Consider the following 14,052-nt stretch of genomic DNA (forward strand, 5'->3'; position numbering starts at 1 on the left):
CGTTTGTGTGTGCGTGTGTGTGCGTATGTGTGTGTGTGTGTGTGTGTCTGTGTGTGTGTATTTTCTGTTTGTGTGAGTGTGTTTGTTAATGTGTGTGTGTGCGCGTGTGTCTGTGTGTGCGCATGTATGTGTGTGTGTCTGTGTGTGTGTGTATGTGTATATGTGTGCGTGTGCCTGCGTGTGTGTGTATATGTGTATGTGTGTGTGTGCGCGTGTGTGTGTTTGTGTGTGTATGTGTGTGTGTGTGTGAGTGTGAATGTGTGTGTGTGTATGTGTCTGTGCATGTGCGTGTGTGTGTGTGTGCGTGTGTCTGTCTGTGTGTGTGTGTGTTGTGTGTGTGCATGTGTGTGTGAGTGTGTGTGCGTGTTCGTTTCTGTGTGTGTGTATGTGTGTGTGTGGCTATGTGTGTGTGTTGTGTGTGTGCATGTGTGTGTGTGCGTGTGTGTTTGTGTGTGTGTGTGTGTCTGTGTGTCTGTGTGTGCACGTGTATGTGTGTGTGTCTGTGTGTGTACGTGTATATGTGTGCATGTGTGTGTGTGTGAGTGTGTGAGTGTGTGTGCGTGTGTGTGTGCGTGTGTATGTGTGTGTATGTGTGCATGTGTATGTGTGTGTGTGTGTGCGTGTGTGTGTGCGTGTGTGTATGTGTGTGTGTGCATGTGTGTGTGCATATGCCTGTGTGTGTGTGTGAATGTGTGTGTGTCTGTGCGTGTGTGTCTGTGTGTGTCTATGTGTGTGTGTGCGTGCGTGTGAGTGTGTGTGTGTGTGTGTATGCGTGTGTGCATGTGTCTGTGTGTGTGTGTATGTGTGTCTGCATGTGTGTGTTGTGTGTGTGTGTGTGTGCATGTGTGTGTGTATTTGTGCGTGTCTGTGCGTATGTGCGGGGGTGGTGTGTGTTTCTGTGTATATGCGTGTGTTTGTGTGTGTGCGTGTTTTTGTATGTTTGTGTGTATGTGTGTGTGTGTGTGAGTGTGTTTATGTGTGTATGTGTGTGTATGAGCGAAAGAGAGTCGGTGTGGGATGGTGGAGTATATGGGCACAGAAGACTGCCTGGCTAACAGGAAGCAGGAAGCAGGCATAAATGGAATGAAAAAAGAAAGTGCTGGAGAAAAACAGCTGGTCTGGCAGCATGTGTGGTCAGGAACAGAGTTTATATTTTGAGTCGAGTTTCACTCTTCTTTGGAACTGAAGAGGTTGGTAAATTACATTTTTTATTGTGTTGATGATGGGTGGGGAAGGAGGACAAAATGGAACAGGTTGTGAGGGTATACAGAACAAAAAGCAAAGCGAGTGCGAACAGACTAAAAGACGGATGTAGGCGATATAGCTTAATGATGTATTTAAATTGAGAAAAAGCTCTGTCATAAGCAAACCCAAGTAAACAGGGCAAAAAACTGAAATAATTACAGATGTTGGAAATCTGAAAGGTTTCTGAAGAAGGATCACTGGATTTGAAACGTTAACTCTGATTTCTCTCCACAGATGCTGCCAAACCTGTTGAGCTTCTCCAGCAATTTCTGTTCCAAGCAAACAAGACTCTGGGAGGGGATGGTTGAGGCAATGGGAGGGTGTGTAATTAAAATGTTCAATCCAACTTCTTCAATCTATCCTCATAATAAGTTCTTGAACCACCTTATGATTAGCTTCTGCACCCTTTCTAATGTTTTCATATATTTCCTGTAATATGGTGCCCACAACATACACAATACTCCAGCTGAGGTCTAACAAGTGTCTTGTACAGAAAGTTCTGCTATAATGTGTGTTCTGGCAAGGTGAATTGGCTATAACATGACTGATGAATAGAGGAATGCTATTTCTAAAAATGTGAACTAGTGTTAGCTATAACAAAATTTCACTGGCACTTGTCGATATTACATGATTGTTTTGCTGGCTTTGTCCTGAGCATGTGCAATGTTAGCGCGGAGAGTCTCCACACCATCATCATGTGATCATCGTGCTTTCTGTGAGAGGCACAGTACTCCTTTTGTTTTGTGAGTTCTGCTGTGTTACCCTTAAAAATGCAAGACAAAATGACAAGAATGTTAACAAGAAGTGCCCTGGTGATAAAATTGCAGGTGGCAAACATAATAGAAATGCCAGAGCACTGGAAGAGAAATTAGATTTTATAAAACATTTTGAGGGTAATGAGAGAACATGTGATATAGTTCATGTAACAAGAATAAAGGAGTTTATCTTATGCACCATTAGAGACAATGCAGAAAAAATTAAAGCAAGCTGTATTGCTGGAACAAGTCTGAGTGCTCACAAATTTGTGAGGCCACGGACAAAGGAACTTGAAGAGATGGAACAGCTTCCAAATGTGTGGACAGAAGAACAAGCAAAGAAATGATCTGGGACCACCCTTCTCTCCATAAAAGAGAAAGCCTTATCAATTAATGAAGATCTAACAAAAAAAGCTGAAAATCCTGCAGCTGTGCCTGCCTTTAGTGCTGACTGTGGGCTGGTTTGCTGGTTTTAAGAACGGCTTTTCATAATGTAAAGTTATGTGGTTGAAGTTGCCAGTGCAGACAATCAACAGAGGATGGCATTTCACCCCAAAGTAAAAAAAAATCTAAAAGGACAAGGGCAGCAGACATATGAGAACACCACCACCTCCAAGTTCCCCTCCAAACCACTCACCATCCTGACTTGGAAATATATCACCGTTCCTTCACTGTCACTGGGTCAAAATCCTGGAATTCTCTCCCTAAGGGCATTGTGGGTCAACCCACAGCAGGAGGGCTGCAGCGGTTCAAGAAGGTAGCTCAGGACTACCTTCTCAAGGGCAACTAGGGACGGGCAATAAATGCTGACCCAGCCAGTGATGTCCACATCCCATAAATGGACAGAAAAAAAATCAAATTTGCAATTTGGATGAGACAGCTTTATACTGGAAGCTATTACCATCAAGAACCTACATTTCTATTAATGAAGCGCATGCTCCAGGCTTTAAGGATCATATGACTGTGCTGCTGGGTGCCATGCTAGTGGAGAGTGAAAGCTTAAGCCTGTGGTGGTGTACCAACCTGCCAACCCGCGAGCCTTGAAAGGTTACCTTAAGTCTACTCTAGGTGTCTATTTTAGGGACAAAGGAGGTTGGATGGATGATGGGGCAAATTGTTTTCTGACCTTTTATTGATATTTTGCAAGATGTTTTCAGAAAATATTGCAGGAAAAAAAATTGGATTTCAAGATTCTCCTCATCCTGGAAAATGTGCCAAGCCATCTTCCCATCGCTGGTGAGCTTTCTGAAAACATCAAAGTGCTACTTCTATCCTCAAACACAACGTCTCTCCTTCAACCCATGGGCCAGGGCACAATAGCAGCTTTTAAAGCTTATTGTTTAAGACGCACATCTGAGAGGCTGATTGCAGCCACTGAGAGTGATAAGGACAGTGTTCTTCAATTTTGGAAGAGCTTTAACATCAAGAATCAATTGACATTATTGTGGAGGCCTGGGGTGATGTCAGTAAGGACTGCTTGCATGTAGTTTGGCAGGAGCTTCTCCCAAATTTTTTTCTAGATTTTAATACCTTTGATCCATCAGAGGAGCTCCCAAGGATCAAAGAACATTGTGTTGTTCTTGCAAAGCAAGTTGGATTTGAAGATGTGGAGAGTGAGGATGTTGAAGAGCTGCTTGAGTCTCACGGTGAAGACCTCTCTACAGCTGATCTACAACAACTTGTGGCTGAGGGGGAAGTGGAAGCTGGAGATGAAGAAGATGAAGCCCAGGATGCAGCACCACGAAAGCTTTCCACTTCTGTTTTGTCTTCTATCCTGAGGGAAATTAAGAAACAGTTGTAGCTCTTAGAGGACAACGATTACAATGCAGAATGCAGCAGGATAGCAGTTTGTGGAGTAAGATCTTATTTGGCGTCCTATGAACAGCTTCTTCTTGGAAGAAGAAAAAGGCCAAAGCAGCCAAAACTGGACAATTTTTTAAGCTAACCCCAAGAAACAGTAAGAAGACAATAAACACAGCCATCCACTTCTGGATTAATTATTTTTTGTCCTAACCCTGCAAACAAAACTGCACCTGAAGCTGGGGATGATGATGATGATGATGATGACGATGATGACAACTCTCAGCCCCTGCATTAAAAACAGAGCAACCTCAAAACCTCCTCCCCCATCAAGACACCTTGATATTTTTTTCAAGGTAAAGTGTTAAATTTTACATTAATTTCATTATTAGGTTTATTCAAACAGTGCTTTCCTTTGTGTTAGGCTTTTGAGTTATTTTTGAGCAATTTTGAGTGATATTTTTTGGTGGTCTGCCCCTAACCCCACTTTTTCCATGGCCCTGTTATTTCTATAGCGTGATTTTCTCTAATGTGATGTTGCACAGCAACACAATTATCATGGTATTAGCAGAACCCCCTGTACAAGTTCAACACCATCTCCCTGCCGTTGTACTCTATACCACTATTGATAAAGCTGAGGACACTGTGTGCTTTTTAACTGCCCTCTCCATCTGTCCTGCTGTCTTCAATGATCTGTGCACACATACACCCATCTCCCTCCCTCCTGCCATAGTAGGAACTGCAGATGCTGGAAAATCTGAGATAACAAGGTGTAAAGCTGGATGAACACAGCGGGCCAAGCAGCATGAAGGGTCTAGGCCCGAAATGTCAGCCTTCCTGCTCCTATGATGCTGCTTGGCCTGCTGTGTTCATCCAGCTCTACACCTTGTTATCCCTCCCTCCTGCACCACTTTAGAATTGTATCCCTTATTTTGTATTGCCTTTCCATGTTTTTCTGACCCAAGTATATCACCTCATGCTTCTCTGCATTGAAACCCATCTGTTACCTATCCAACCACTCCACCAACTTGTTAATTTGTCAAACAGAGTCATCATGGCTTCATGAAGGGGAAATCATGCTTGATAAATTTATTAGAATCCTTTGAGGTGGTAACAAGCAGGATAGATAAAGGGGAAGCAATTGATGTTATCTATTTGGATTTCCAGAAGGTGTTCAATAAGGTGCCATGCATTGGACCATTTACTGAGATAAGAGTCCATGGTGTTGGAGGTAGTGTATTGGCTTGGACAGAGGATTGGTGAGTAAATAGAGGCAGAAAATTGGAATAAGGAGGGCAATTTCAGGATGGCAACCGTAACTATTAGAATGCTACAGAGGTCAATGTTGTGGTACAATTATTTGCAAGATATATTAATGACTTGAATGAGGAAAGTGAATGTACTATCACCAATTTCGCGGATGACACAAAAATAAATGGAAAGGCAAGTGGTGAGGATGACATGAAGAGTCTGCTGAGTGACATGGACATGTTCTATGTGTGTTAAGAAGGGGATAAGCAAATAGGCAGAATCTTGGCAGCTGGAATACAATGTGGGAAAGTATGAGATTATGCATTTAGCAGGAATAATGGAGGACCTGAGTATTGTTTATTTGGAGAAAGACCGCATAAAGCTACCACACAGAAAGATTTGCGAATCTTTACTCATGAATCATAAAAAGCTAGAATCCAAGTTCAGCGGGTAGTAGGGAAGGCGAATAGAATGTAGACCTTTATTTCAAAGAGAATGGAGTAAAAAAGTGGGGAAGTCTTGTTGATACCATACAAGGCACCTGTCAGACCATGACTGGAATACTATGACCAGTTTTTGGGCCCCTTATTTAAAGAAAGATGTGCTGGCATTGAAGACAATCCAGAGAAGGTCAGTGGGATGATATCAGATATGGAGTAACTGTCTTCTGAGGGGCAGGTGAATAAATTGAGCAGAATGAGAGGAAACCTTATTGAAATATATATGATTCTTAGAGTACCTGACAGGATAGATGCTGAGAGGTTGATTCACCTTAGGGGAGAATCTAGAACTGGGAATCATAGTTTAAAAATCAGGGGTCACCTTTTAAAAGAGAGATGAAGAAAAATATGTTCTCTCAGACAGTTATAAATCTTTGGAGCTCTTTTCCTGAAAATGCGGAAGCAGAGTCAGTGAATATTTTTAAGGCAGAGATTGGTACAGTGTTTGAGAAACACAGGGTGAAAGGTTGTTCAAGTTTGATGGGGATCTGTATTTAAGTTTACAAATAGATCAGCCATGATCTTATTAAATGTTATTAAATGGATGAGCAGGTTTGAGGGGCTGAATGGCCTCCTCCTTGTCCCTGTTTGCATGTTAATAAGTCTTTGAAACTGTTTCATTACAAACAGCAGAAAGAAAGAAATAATCAACATTGTTATCCTCAATAACGATTTTATAGATACAAAAACTTTTGAGATAGCTTACCCGGGTCACCATATTTAAGCTCTTTATTCAGTGTCATGCCGTAATTGGTTTCTTTTCAACAAATTTCTTCATTCACACAATATTATTTTCTTTAGTTTTTTCTCTTCCTAAGACATCCAAACAATCAGTGAACTTAGCTCACTTTCCCTTTAAGAGATAGTAAGAACTGCCGATGCTGGAGTCAGAGATAACACAGTGTGGAGCTGGATGAACACAGCAGGCTGAGCAGCATCAGAGGAGCAAGAAAGCTGACGTTTCGGATTGGGACCCTTCTTCAGAAAAAAAAAAATCCTTTAACATGTGTTCCTTCAACTGATGTCTTCAATAGTTTTAAGGAAGCCTTCTTTTCTGGTACTTCAACAGCCACCTGCTTCCACCTTTCTTCTTGCTGTTTTCTAACCACCGTCAGAGCAAACACATGGCCTTTATGTGCTTCCAGCAGTAGTTTTGGCCCATCTCTTACTTGCTAAACAAGACTCTCAAACCAGCAGACACCCTCATGAGCTCAAGTTCTGTCTATGCCTCCTTGTGTCAATGAAGACTTTGTTGCTAGGCAACACCTCAATTTTCTCACTGTTTTAATCAATTGAACAGGTCACACTCAGCTTTACTCCAAGGTTTTAAATACCTGCTTAAAAAAAAGCCTTGGGACTCTCTATCACCAAAACTCAAAAACTCAAAAATAAACCAAAATAATGTCTAACCCCTTCTTAACCCACAATCAATAGAAGTACAGATCAAACCTAAAGCCATACATCATTCCTCCTATTTAGATCCAAAACTCCCAGGTAATAATATTACAAACCATCATCACAACCACTTTTCATTAAGACAGACCAGTGGTCTATCTTCTACCTGTGATAATTAGGCAGACCCTTGGACACAGCAAAACAAGGAGGATTGAAAGGTTTTTGTGGTTCAGAGTAGTTTCCCTACCTTTGAGCTATGAAGCCTGGGTTCAAGTGTTCCTGCTCCAGAGTAGAGCCATAACATCTCTAAATAGGTCTCTGAACAAGAGTAGAAGGAGGATTGGTGGCACATGAGACAATCCAGAGCCCTTCATGTCAAACTCATTCCATTCTACTGCCCAAGGGATGCTGATGGATGGGATTGTAATCATTGTTTGATAGAGCTATCTGACTTCAGAGACCCTCATCAATATTATTGACGTGGGCATTATTTCTCCTCAAGTGTATTCCCTTGTGTCAAGTCACTTTGGCTATAATCCCATGAAATGTTGGGGCCCGAGGCCTGATCCCCTGTTTGAGCTTTGCAAGCCATTCAATTTTCAGGAGATTATTTGGTCACCATAGCAACAAAGCTGACTTTGAGATAACAAGGTGTAGAGCTGGATGAATACAGCAGGCCAAGCAGCATCAGAGGAGCAGGAAAGCTGACATTTCAGGCCTTCTGTTTTCTTCTGTATTCTTCACCAAAAAGGAGAAATAAAATAATTACAATTACAGAACATGTGTGCAGTACTCATGGCTTCCCAAAGTGTTTTACCAGCAATAAATTAGTTTTTATAATGTAGGAAATGCCACAACTAATTCATACGCAGCAAGCCCCTGCAAAAGGCAATAGTGAGATGTTCTATCTGACTGATGCTGATCAAAGGAATATTGGAATTGCAATTGTAATCCCATTGTTTAAGAAAGGAAGGGTGGAGAACACAGGGAGCTACAAGACCTATTAGCCTGTAATCATAGCAGGGAAAATATTAGAATTTATTTAAAGGAATCTGATTACTGGATATTTTGAGGTAAGTTGTATGTTTAGGCACAATCAGCATGTATCTACAGAGGGAAATCAACTTTGACAAAACTGGTAGAGTCTTTTATGGATGATCAGACATGACCTAGAATGGTAGAGCAGGCTTGAAGGGCTGAATGGTGCACTCTTGCTCCTGAATTTTGTAAAGACCATGTCTTTCTTTATGTTTAGTTAGGGACTAAAATGGGAAATGAACCTTTTGTGAAAAACTAAGGATTGTTGAAGGATTATAGCACTTTTTTAAAAAGCAAATTACTTGAAACTCACTGTAAGTGCTGTTTACACAGCTGCTGGGCAAGCCACAGAACATAAGAACATAAGAACTAGGAGCAGGAGTAGGCCGACTGGCCCCCTGAGCCCGCTCCGCCATTCAACAAGATCATGGCTGATCCTCTCAGGGACTCAGATCCACTTACCCGCATTCTCACCATATCCCTTAATTCCTTTATTGTTCAAAAAAAATCTACCTTTTTTTTAAAAACATTTACTGAAGTAGCGTCAACTACTTCATTGGGCAAAGAATTCCATAGATTAACAACCTTTTGGGTGAAGAAATTCCTTCTCAGTTCAGTCCTAAATCTGCTCCCTCTAATCTTGAGGCTATGCCCTCTTGTCCTAGCTTCACCTGCCAGTGGAAACATCCTCTCTACTTCTATCTTATCTATTCCCTTCATAATTTTATGTTTCTATAAGATCCCCCCTCAATCTTCTGAATTCCAATGAATATAATCCCAATCTACTCAGTCTCTCCTCATAAGCCAACCCCCTAAGTGGGAGAAGGTTTATAGATGCTGGAGCTGGGGACTGTATAGAAATGGAGATGCAGCTTACAATATGTCGCTGATTAGTCTGTGAAATAATGACCACTTATGGATGAAAAAGGCCTTCTGCCTGACAGAAAAAAAACACTGTGATTAGCTCCCAGAGAGCTGAACAGTGTGGGGCTGTGAACAAGATAGTGAAAAACCATCACATCTCCATAAGCTGAAGAGCTGTGTTTGTTCTCTGCAGAAAGACCGTTTTAAGCCTGAAGAAAACAAAAAAAAATCTATTTTCTTTTCAGCAGTTATGGCAAGCCTGTAATATTTAATTAATAAGTCAGAGATTTATATATTTGTGAACCAGTCACCCTGTGCTTCCTGCAAACAAGTGAAAGCATCTGAAGATGAAAGAGCTAGAAGGAGCACCCTGAATAATCACTCAGTAACTCCTTTGAACAGGGACCATTGAATTGCTTTCCCTCCACTCATAATACTCATTTTTTAACTCCTCCCTGTGTCTGTCCATATGTGTGTACAGAGGGCAGTGTTCATAAGGCAGTTAGAATTTAACTAGTGAAGGTATTTGCTGTTAGTTCACAATTGTTTTCCTGTATTTAAATGCATGATTATTTATTTGTAATAACGAATATTTTGTTTTCAGGACAGAAATCTGCTTTCTGTCAACTTGGATATAAAAGACAGGTAAATTAGGGAATTTAGCATTTTTTTTAAAGATCTTTAACTTTAACTCTAATTCTAACTCTGAGAATAGAGGGGCTTCATCGTTGGTGACTGATCTCACTGTCACAATGTCCCTATTCTCTGGAACATTTGGTCATCTCTTAAATATTTGCTTCTTCACACATCTTTCAGATTACCCATCATCCATCAAAACATTTCCGATCAGCTGGTTGGTTTTATTCAACTGCACTCTGGAGTTATATCTTCTTCATAAGGGAGACAATAAAAAAGCACATGATTCTGTAAATAAATTACAACATTTGAAAGTTGAAATCATTACTATGTATATCTTTTCCATATTGTAGTCTGTGCTGCAATATAATCCCATTCTGGTTTGTATCTTAAATCACAGGTGATGTAAATCTTCAAGTTTGAAGCATAATTGAATCTCAATAAAATGGGAGTAGAGTCCCTGTAAATGTAAATATGAATATTGAAATCAATCTGGCATTGCTGAGTGATAGCACGACATCCCATGTACTTATCACATTGCTCATAACTAGGAACATTGTAAACCCTAGAATCATCCTTTACCACTACATGAATACAATTGTTATTACAGTGAAATACAGGCACTGAAGATTACATGTGTTCAATTTCATCAATTTCTTGCCACAATAAAGTTGCTGCATAGAAATAATTCATTTTATTGCCTTGTAATGATATTTTACTGAAAATCATAAATTTGCATTCTATTCACTTACTGGATGTGGGTCTCACTGGTGGGGCTAGCTTTCATTACCCGTCCCTAGTTGCCCTTGAGAAGGTGGTGGTAAGCTGCCTTCTTGAACCGCTGCAGTCCTCCTGCTGTGGGTTGACCCACAATGCCCTTAGGGAGAGAATGCCAGGGTTTTGACCCAGTGACACTGAAGGAATGCCAATATATTTCCAAGTCAGGATGGTGAGGGCCTTGTGGGGGAACTTGCACAAGGTTTGGAAGTTACTGCTAAGGACATTTGGTGAACTTCTGCAGTGCATCTTGTAGATAGTATACACTGCTGCTGTTGGGTGTCGGTGGTGGAGGGAGTGGATGCTTGTGGATGTGATGCCAATCAAACGGCTGCTTTGTCCTGGATGGTGTCAAGCTTCTTGAGTGTTGTACGAGCTGTACCTATCCAGGCAAGTAGGGGAATACTCCATCAGACTCCTGAGTTGCAGGCCAATGTTGGTTACACAAACCCTACAGCAGCTCCTCCACTCCCAGCACTTAAGCCCCCAAACACTTCCCCTGCATTCCACTCAACACCATCAATCCACGATCTACCACTGCCTGCTCCCAATCCCTGATACTCTGCAAACATCACACTGCCCCACTTCATCACCCCTCCATTTCCTACCTGCTCTCAGTCCCCAACAAGACAGTGTTGAGACCTTAAAATACTCCCACTGACCGTCTCTGACCCTGTAACCCTGGGAGGAGAATTGTGCTGCTAAGATTGACTTTAAAAATAAACCTCTCCTTTTTTGTCTGTTTTACTTTTCACCAAAGAGAAGGATATGAGGGGTGTTGAGGTTCGGGAAAGGTTTGTGAATGCTCTCGGGCAGATCAACATAATAAAGCAGGAAGTATTGGACATCTTGAAATGTATCAAGATAGGTAAGTATCCAGGGCCAGACATGATTTAATCCAGGATACTGTGAGAGGCAAGGGAGGAAATAACTGAGGCCTTAACAGGTATCTTTGCCTCCTCATCGGCCTCAGGCAAGGTTCCAGAGGACTGGACAATGGCCAATGTTGTTCCTTAGTTTAAGAAGGAAAACAGAGATAATCCAGGTAATTATAGGCTGGTGAGCCTGATGTCAGCAGTGGGGAAGCAGTTGGAGAAGATAATGAGACATAGGGCTTATTCACATTTGGAAGAGAATGTACCAGTTAAACGGCATGGGTTTGTGTGGGGAAGGTCCTGTTTCACCAACTTGATTGAGTTCTTTGAGGAGGTAAGAAGAATAATTGATGAGGGAAAACTTCTAGATGTTGTCCACATGGACTTTAGTAAGACATTTGATAACATATCACATGGCAGACTGGAATGAAAGGTAGAGTTTGATGGGATCCAGAGTGTGCTGACTAGATGGATACAAAAGTGGCTTGGCCATAGAAGACAGACAGTAGTGGTGGAATGGTGCTTTTCAGAATGCAGATCAGTAACCAGTGGGGTTCCATAGAGATCAGTGCTGGGACCTTTGTCATCTGTAATACATATCAATGACCTGGAGAAAAATGTAAGTGGTCTGATTAGTAAGTTTATGGAGGACACCAAAAGTGGCAGAGTTGCACAGTGAGGAGGATCGTCAAAAGATACAGCGACATTTCGATAGATTGCAGGTTTGGGCAGAGAAGTGACAGACAAATTTGAGAACTTTGCGTAGACAAATGTGAGGTGAAGCATTTTAGAAGATTCAGATTATACAATGAATGGCAGAACCCTTGGGAGCATCTGGGCCTACATGTCCACAGATCCCTGAAAGGGGCAACACAGGTGGATGTGGTGGTCAAGAAGGCACACAGAACACTTGCCTTCATTGGCAGGAGCATTGAATATAAAAGTTGGCAAGTTATGTCACAACTGTGTAAAACTTTAGTTCGACCATACTTGGAATATCGCGTGCAGTTCTGTTTGCCACACTACCAGAAGAACATGGATGCTTAGGAAAGGGTGCAGAGTAGGTTTACCAGGATATTGGAAGAACACAGCAGGCCAGGCAAGGAAGGAAAGGAGCAGTCAAAGTTTTGGGTATTACCCTTCTTCAGGACTGGACGTGGAGGTAGGAGGAGCTGCTGATAATTGGTGGGGGCGGGGTGGAGGGAGAATGGTGGTGACAGGTGGAGGCTGGTGGTAGGTACAACCAAGTTGGTGGATGGGAGGGTTGCAAAGGGCTGAAGAAGTCACAACAGTGTGGCAGTGAGATATCTGAAACATTGACTCTCCTTCACTCCAGATGTTGCCTGGCTTGCTGTGTTCTTCCAGCCTCCTGTTTGTCTACCTGGATTCTAGCATCTGCTGTTTTTTTTGTCTCTGGCCAAGCTTATACCACTGCAAAGTCTCTTCAAAGGATGCTCACCTTGAAGAAGTTCTCTGCCTCTCTCAGACGTGAACTCAGTGAGTCCCTTTCTCATTGCCACACTGCAGTAACCTCTTCATCCCTCCCTGACATGCTCAATGCTTTCTGTGCTTCGTTCGAGCAGAACGCCAATGGCACGGTTATGCCTACCCCAGACATAACTGTACTCACTGTCACTGCTGCAGGTGTCAGATCGATCTTCCTGGTAGACAACCCAAGGAAAGCAATGGGCCCGGACGGTGTCCCCAGCCGAGCACTCAGATCCTGTGTGCACCAACTGGCGGAGATATTCACCAACATCTTCAACCTCTCCCTCCTACAAACTAAAGTCCCAGCAGCTTCGAGAAAACCAACAACATCCCAATACCTAAGAAAGCACATGCAAAGTACCTTAATGTCTACCGCCCAGTGGCTTTGACCTCCATAATAATGAAATGCTTCAAGAGGCTGCTCATGGCCCACATCAACACCAGTCTCCCAGCCTGCCTCAAACCCCTACAGTTTGACAACTGACGTAACAGGTACACAGAGGATGCCATATCCCTAGCCCTGCACTCATCCCTGGAATATCTGAACATCAAAGGCACCTATGTCAGGCTCCTGCTCATTGACTACAGCTTCAATACTATTGTCCCCTCCAAACTGATTTCAAAACTGTGACCTTGGTCTCAGCTCCACCCTCTGAAACTGGATCCTCAGCTTTCTGACCCATAGGCTGCAATCAGTGAGGATGGGTAACCGCACCTCCTCCATGATAACACTCAACACTGGAGCCCCCAGGGATGTGTCCGCAGCCCTCTACTGTACTCCCTGTAAGAAAAGGGGTAATCTGCCATGGGTGTCTAAAGAAATAAGGGAGGCTATCAAATTGAAAGAGAAGGCATACAAAGTGGCCAAAAACAGCATGAAACTAGAAGATTGGGAAAACTTTAAAGGTCAACAGAAAGCCACAAAAAGAGCTATAAGGAAAAGTAAGATAGAACATGAGAAAAAACTAGCACAGAATATAAAGACAGATAGGAAAAGTTTCTATAAATATATAAAATGAAAAAGAGTGGCTAAAGTAAACGTTGGCCCTTTAGAGCATGAGAAGGGGAATTTAGTTATGGGATATGATGAAATGGCCGAGGCATTGAACAGGTATTTTGTATCGGTCTTCACAGTGGAGGACACTAATAACATGCCAGTAATAGACAAAGAGACGAAGATAGGTGAGGACCTGGAAACAATCATAATTACGGAAGAGGTAGTGTTGGACAAGCTAATGGAGCTAAGGATTGATAAGTCTCCTGGCCCTGATGGAATGCATCCCAGGGTACTAAAAGAGATGGCGGGAGAAATAGCAGGTGCACTGGCGGTAATTTTCCAAAATTCGTTGGACTCTGGGGAAGTCCCAGCAGATTGGAAAACAGCAAATGTGACGCCACTGTTCAAAAAGGGAAGTAGACAAAAGATGG

Source organism: Rhincodon typus, chromosome 12, assembly GCF_021869965.1.
Source record: "Rhincodon typus isolate 14 chromosome 12, sRhiTyp1.1, whole genome shotgun sequence".
In the NCBI taxonomy this organism is placed as follows: domain Eukaryota; kingdom Metazoa; phylum Chordata; class Chondrichthyes; order Orectolobiformes; family Rhincodontidae; genus Rhincodon; species Rhincodon typus.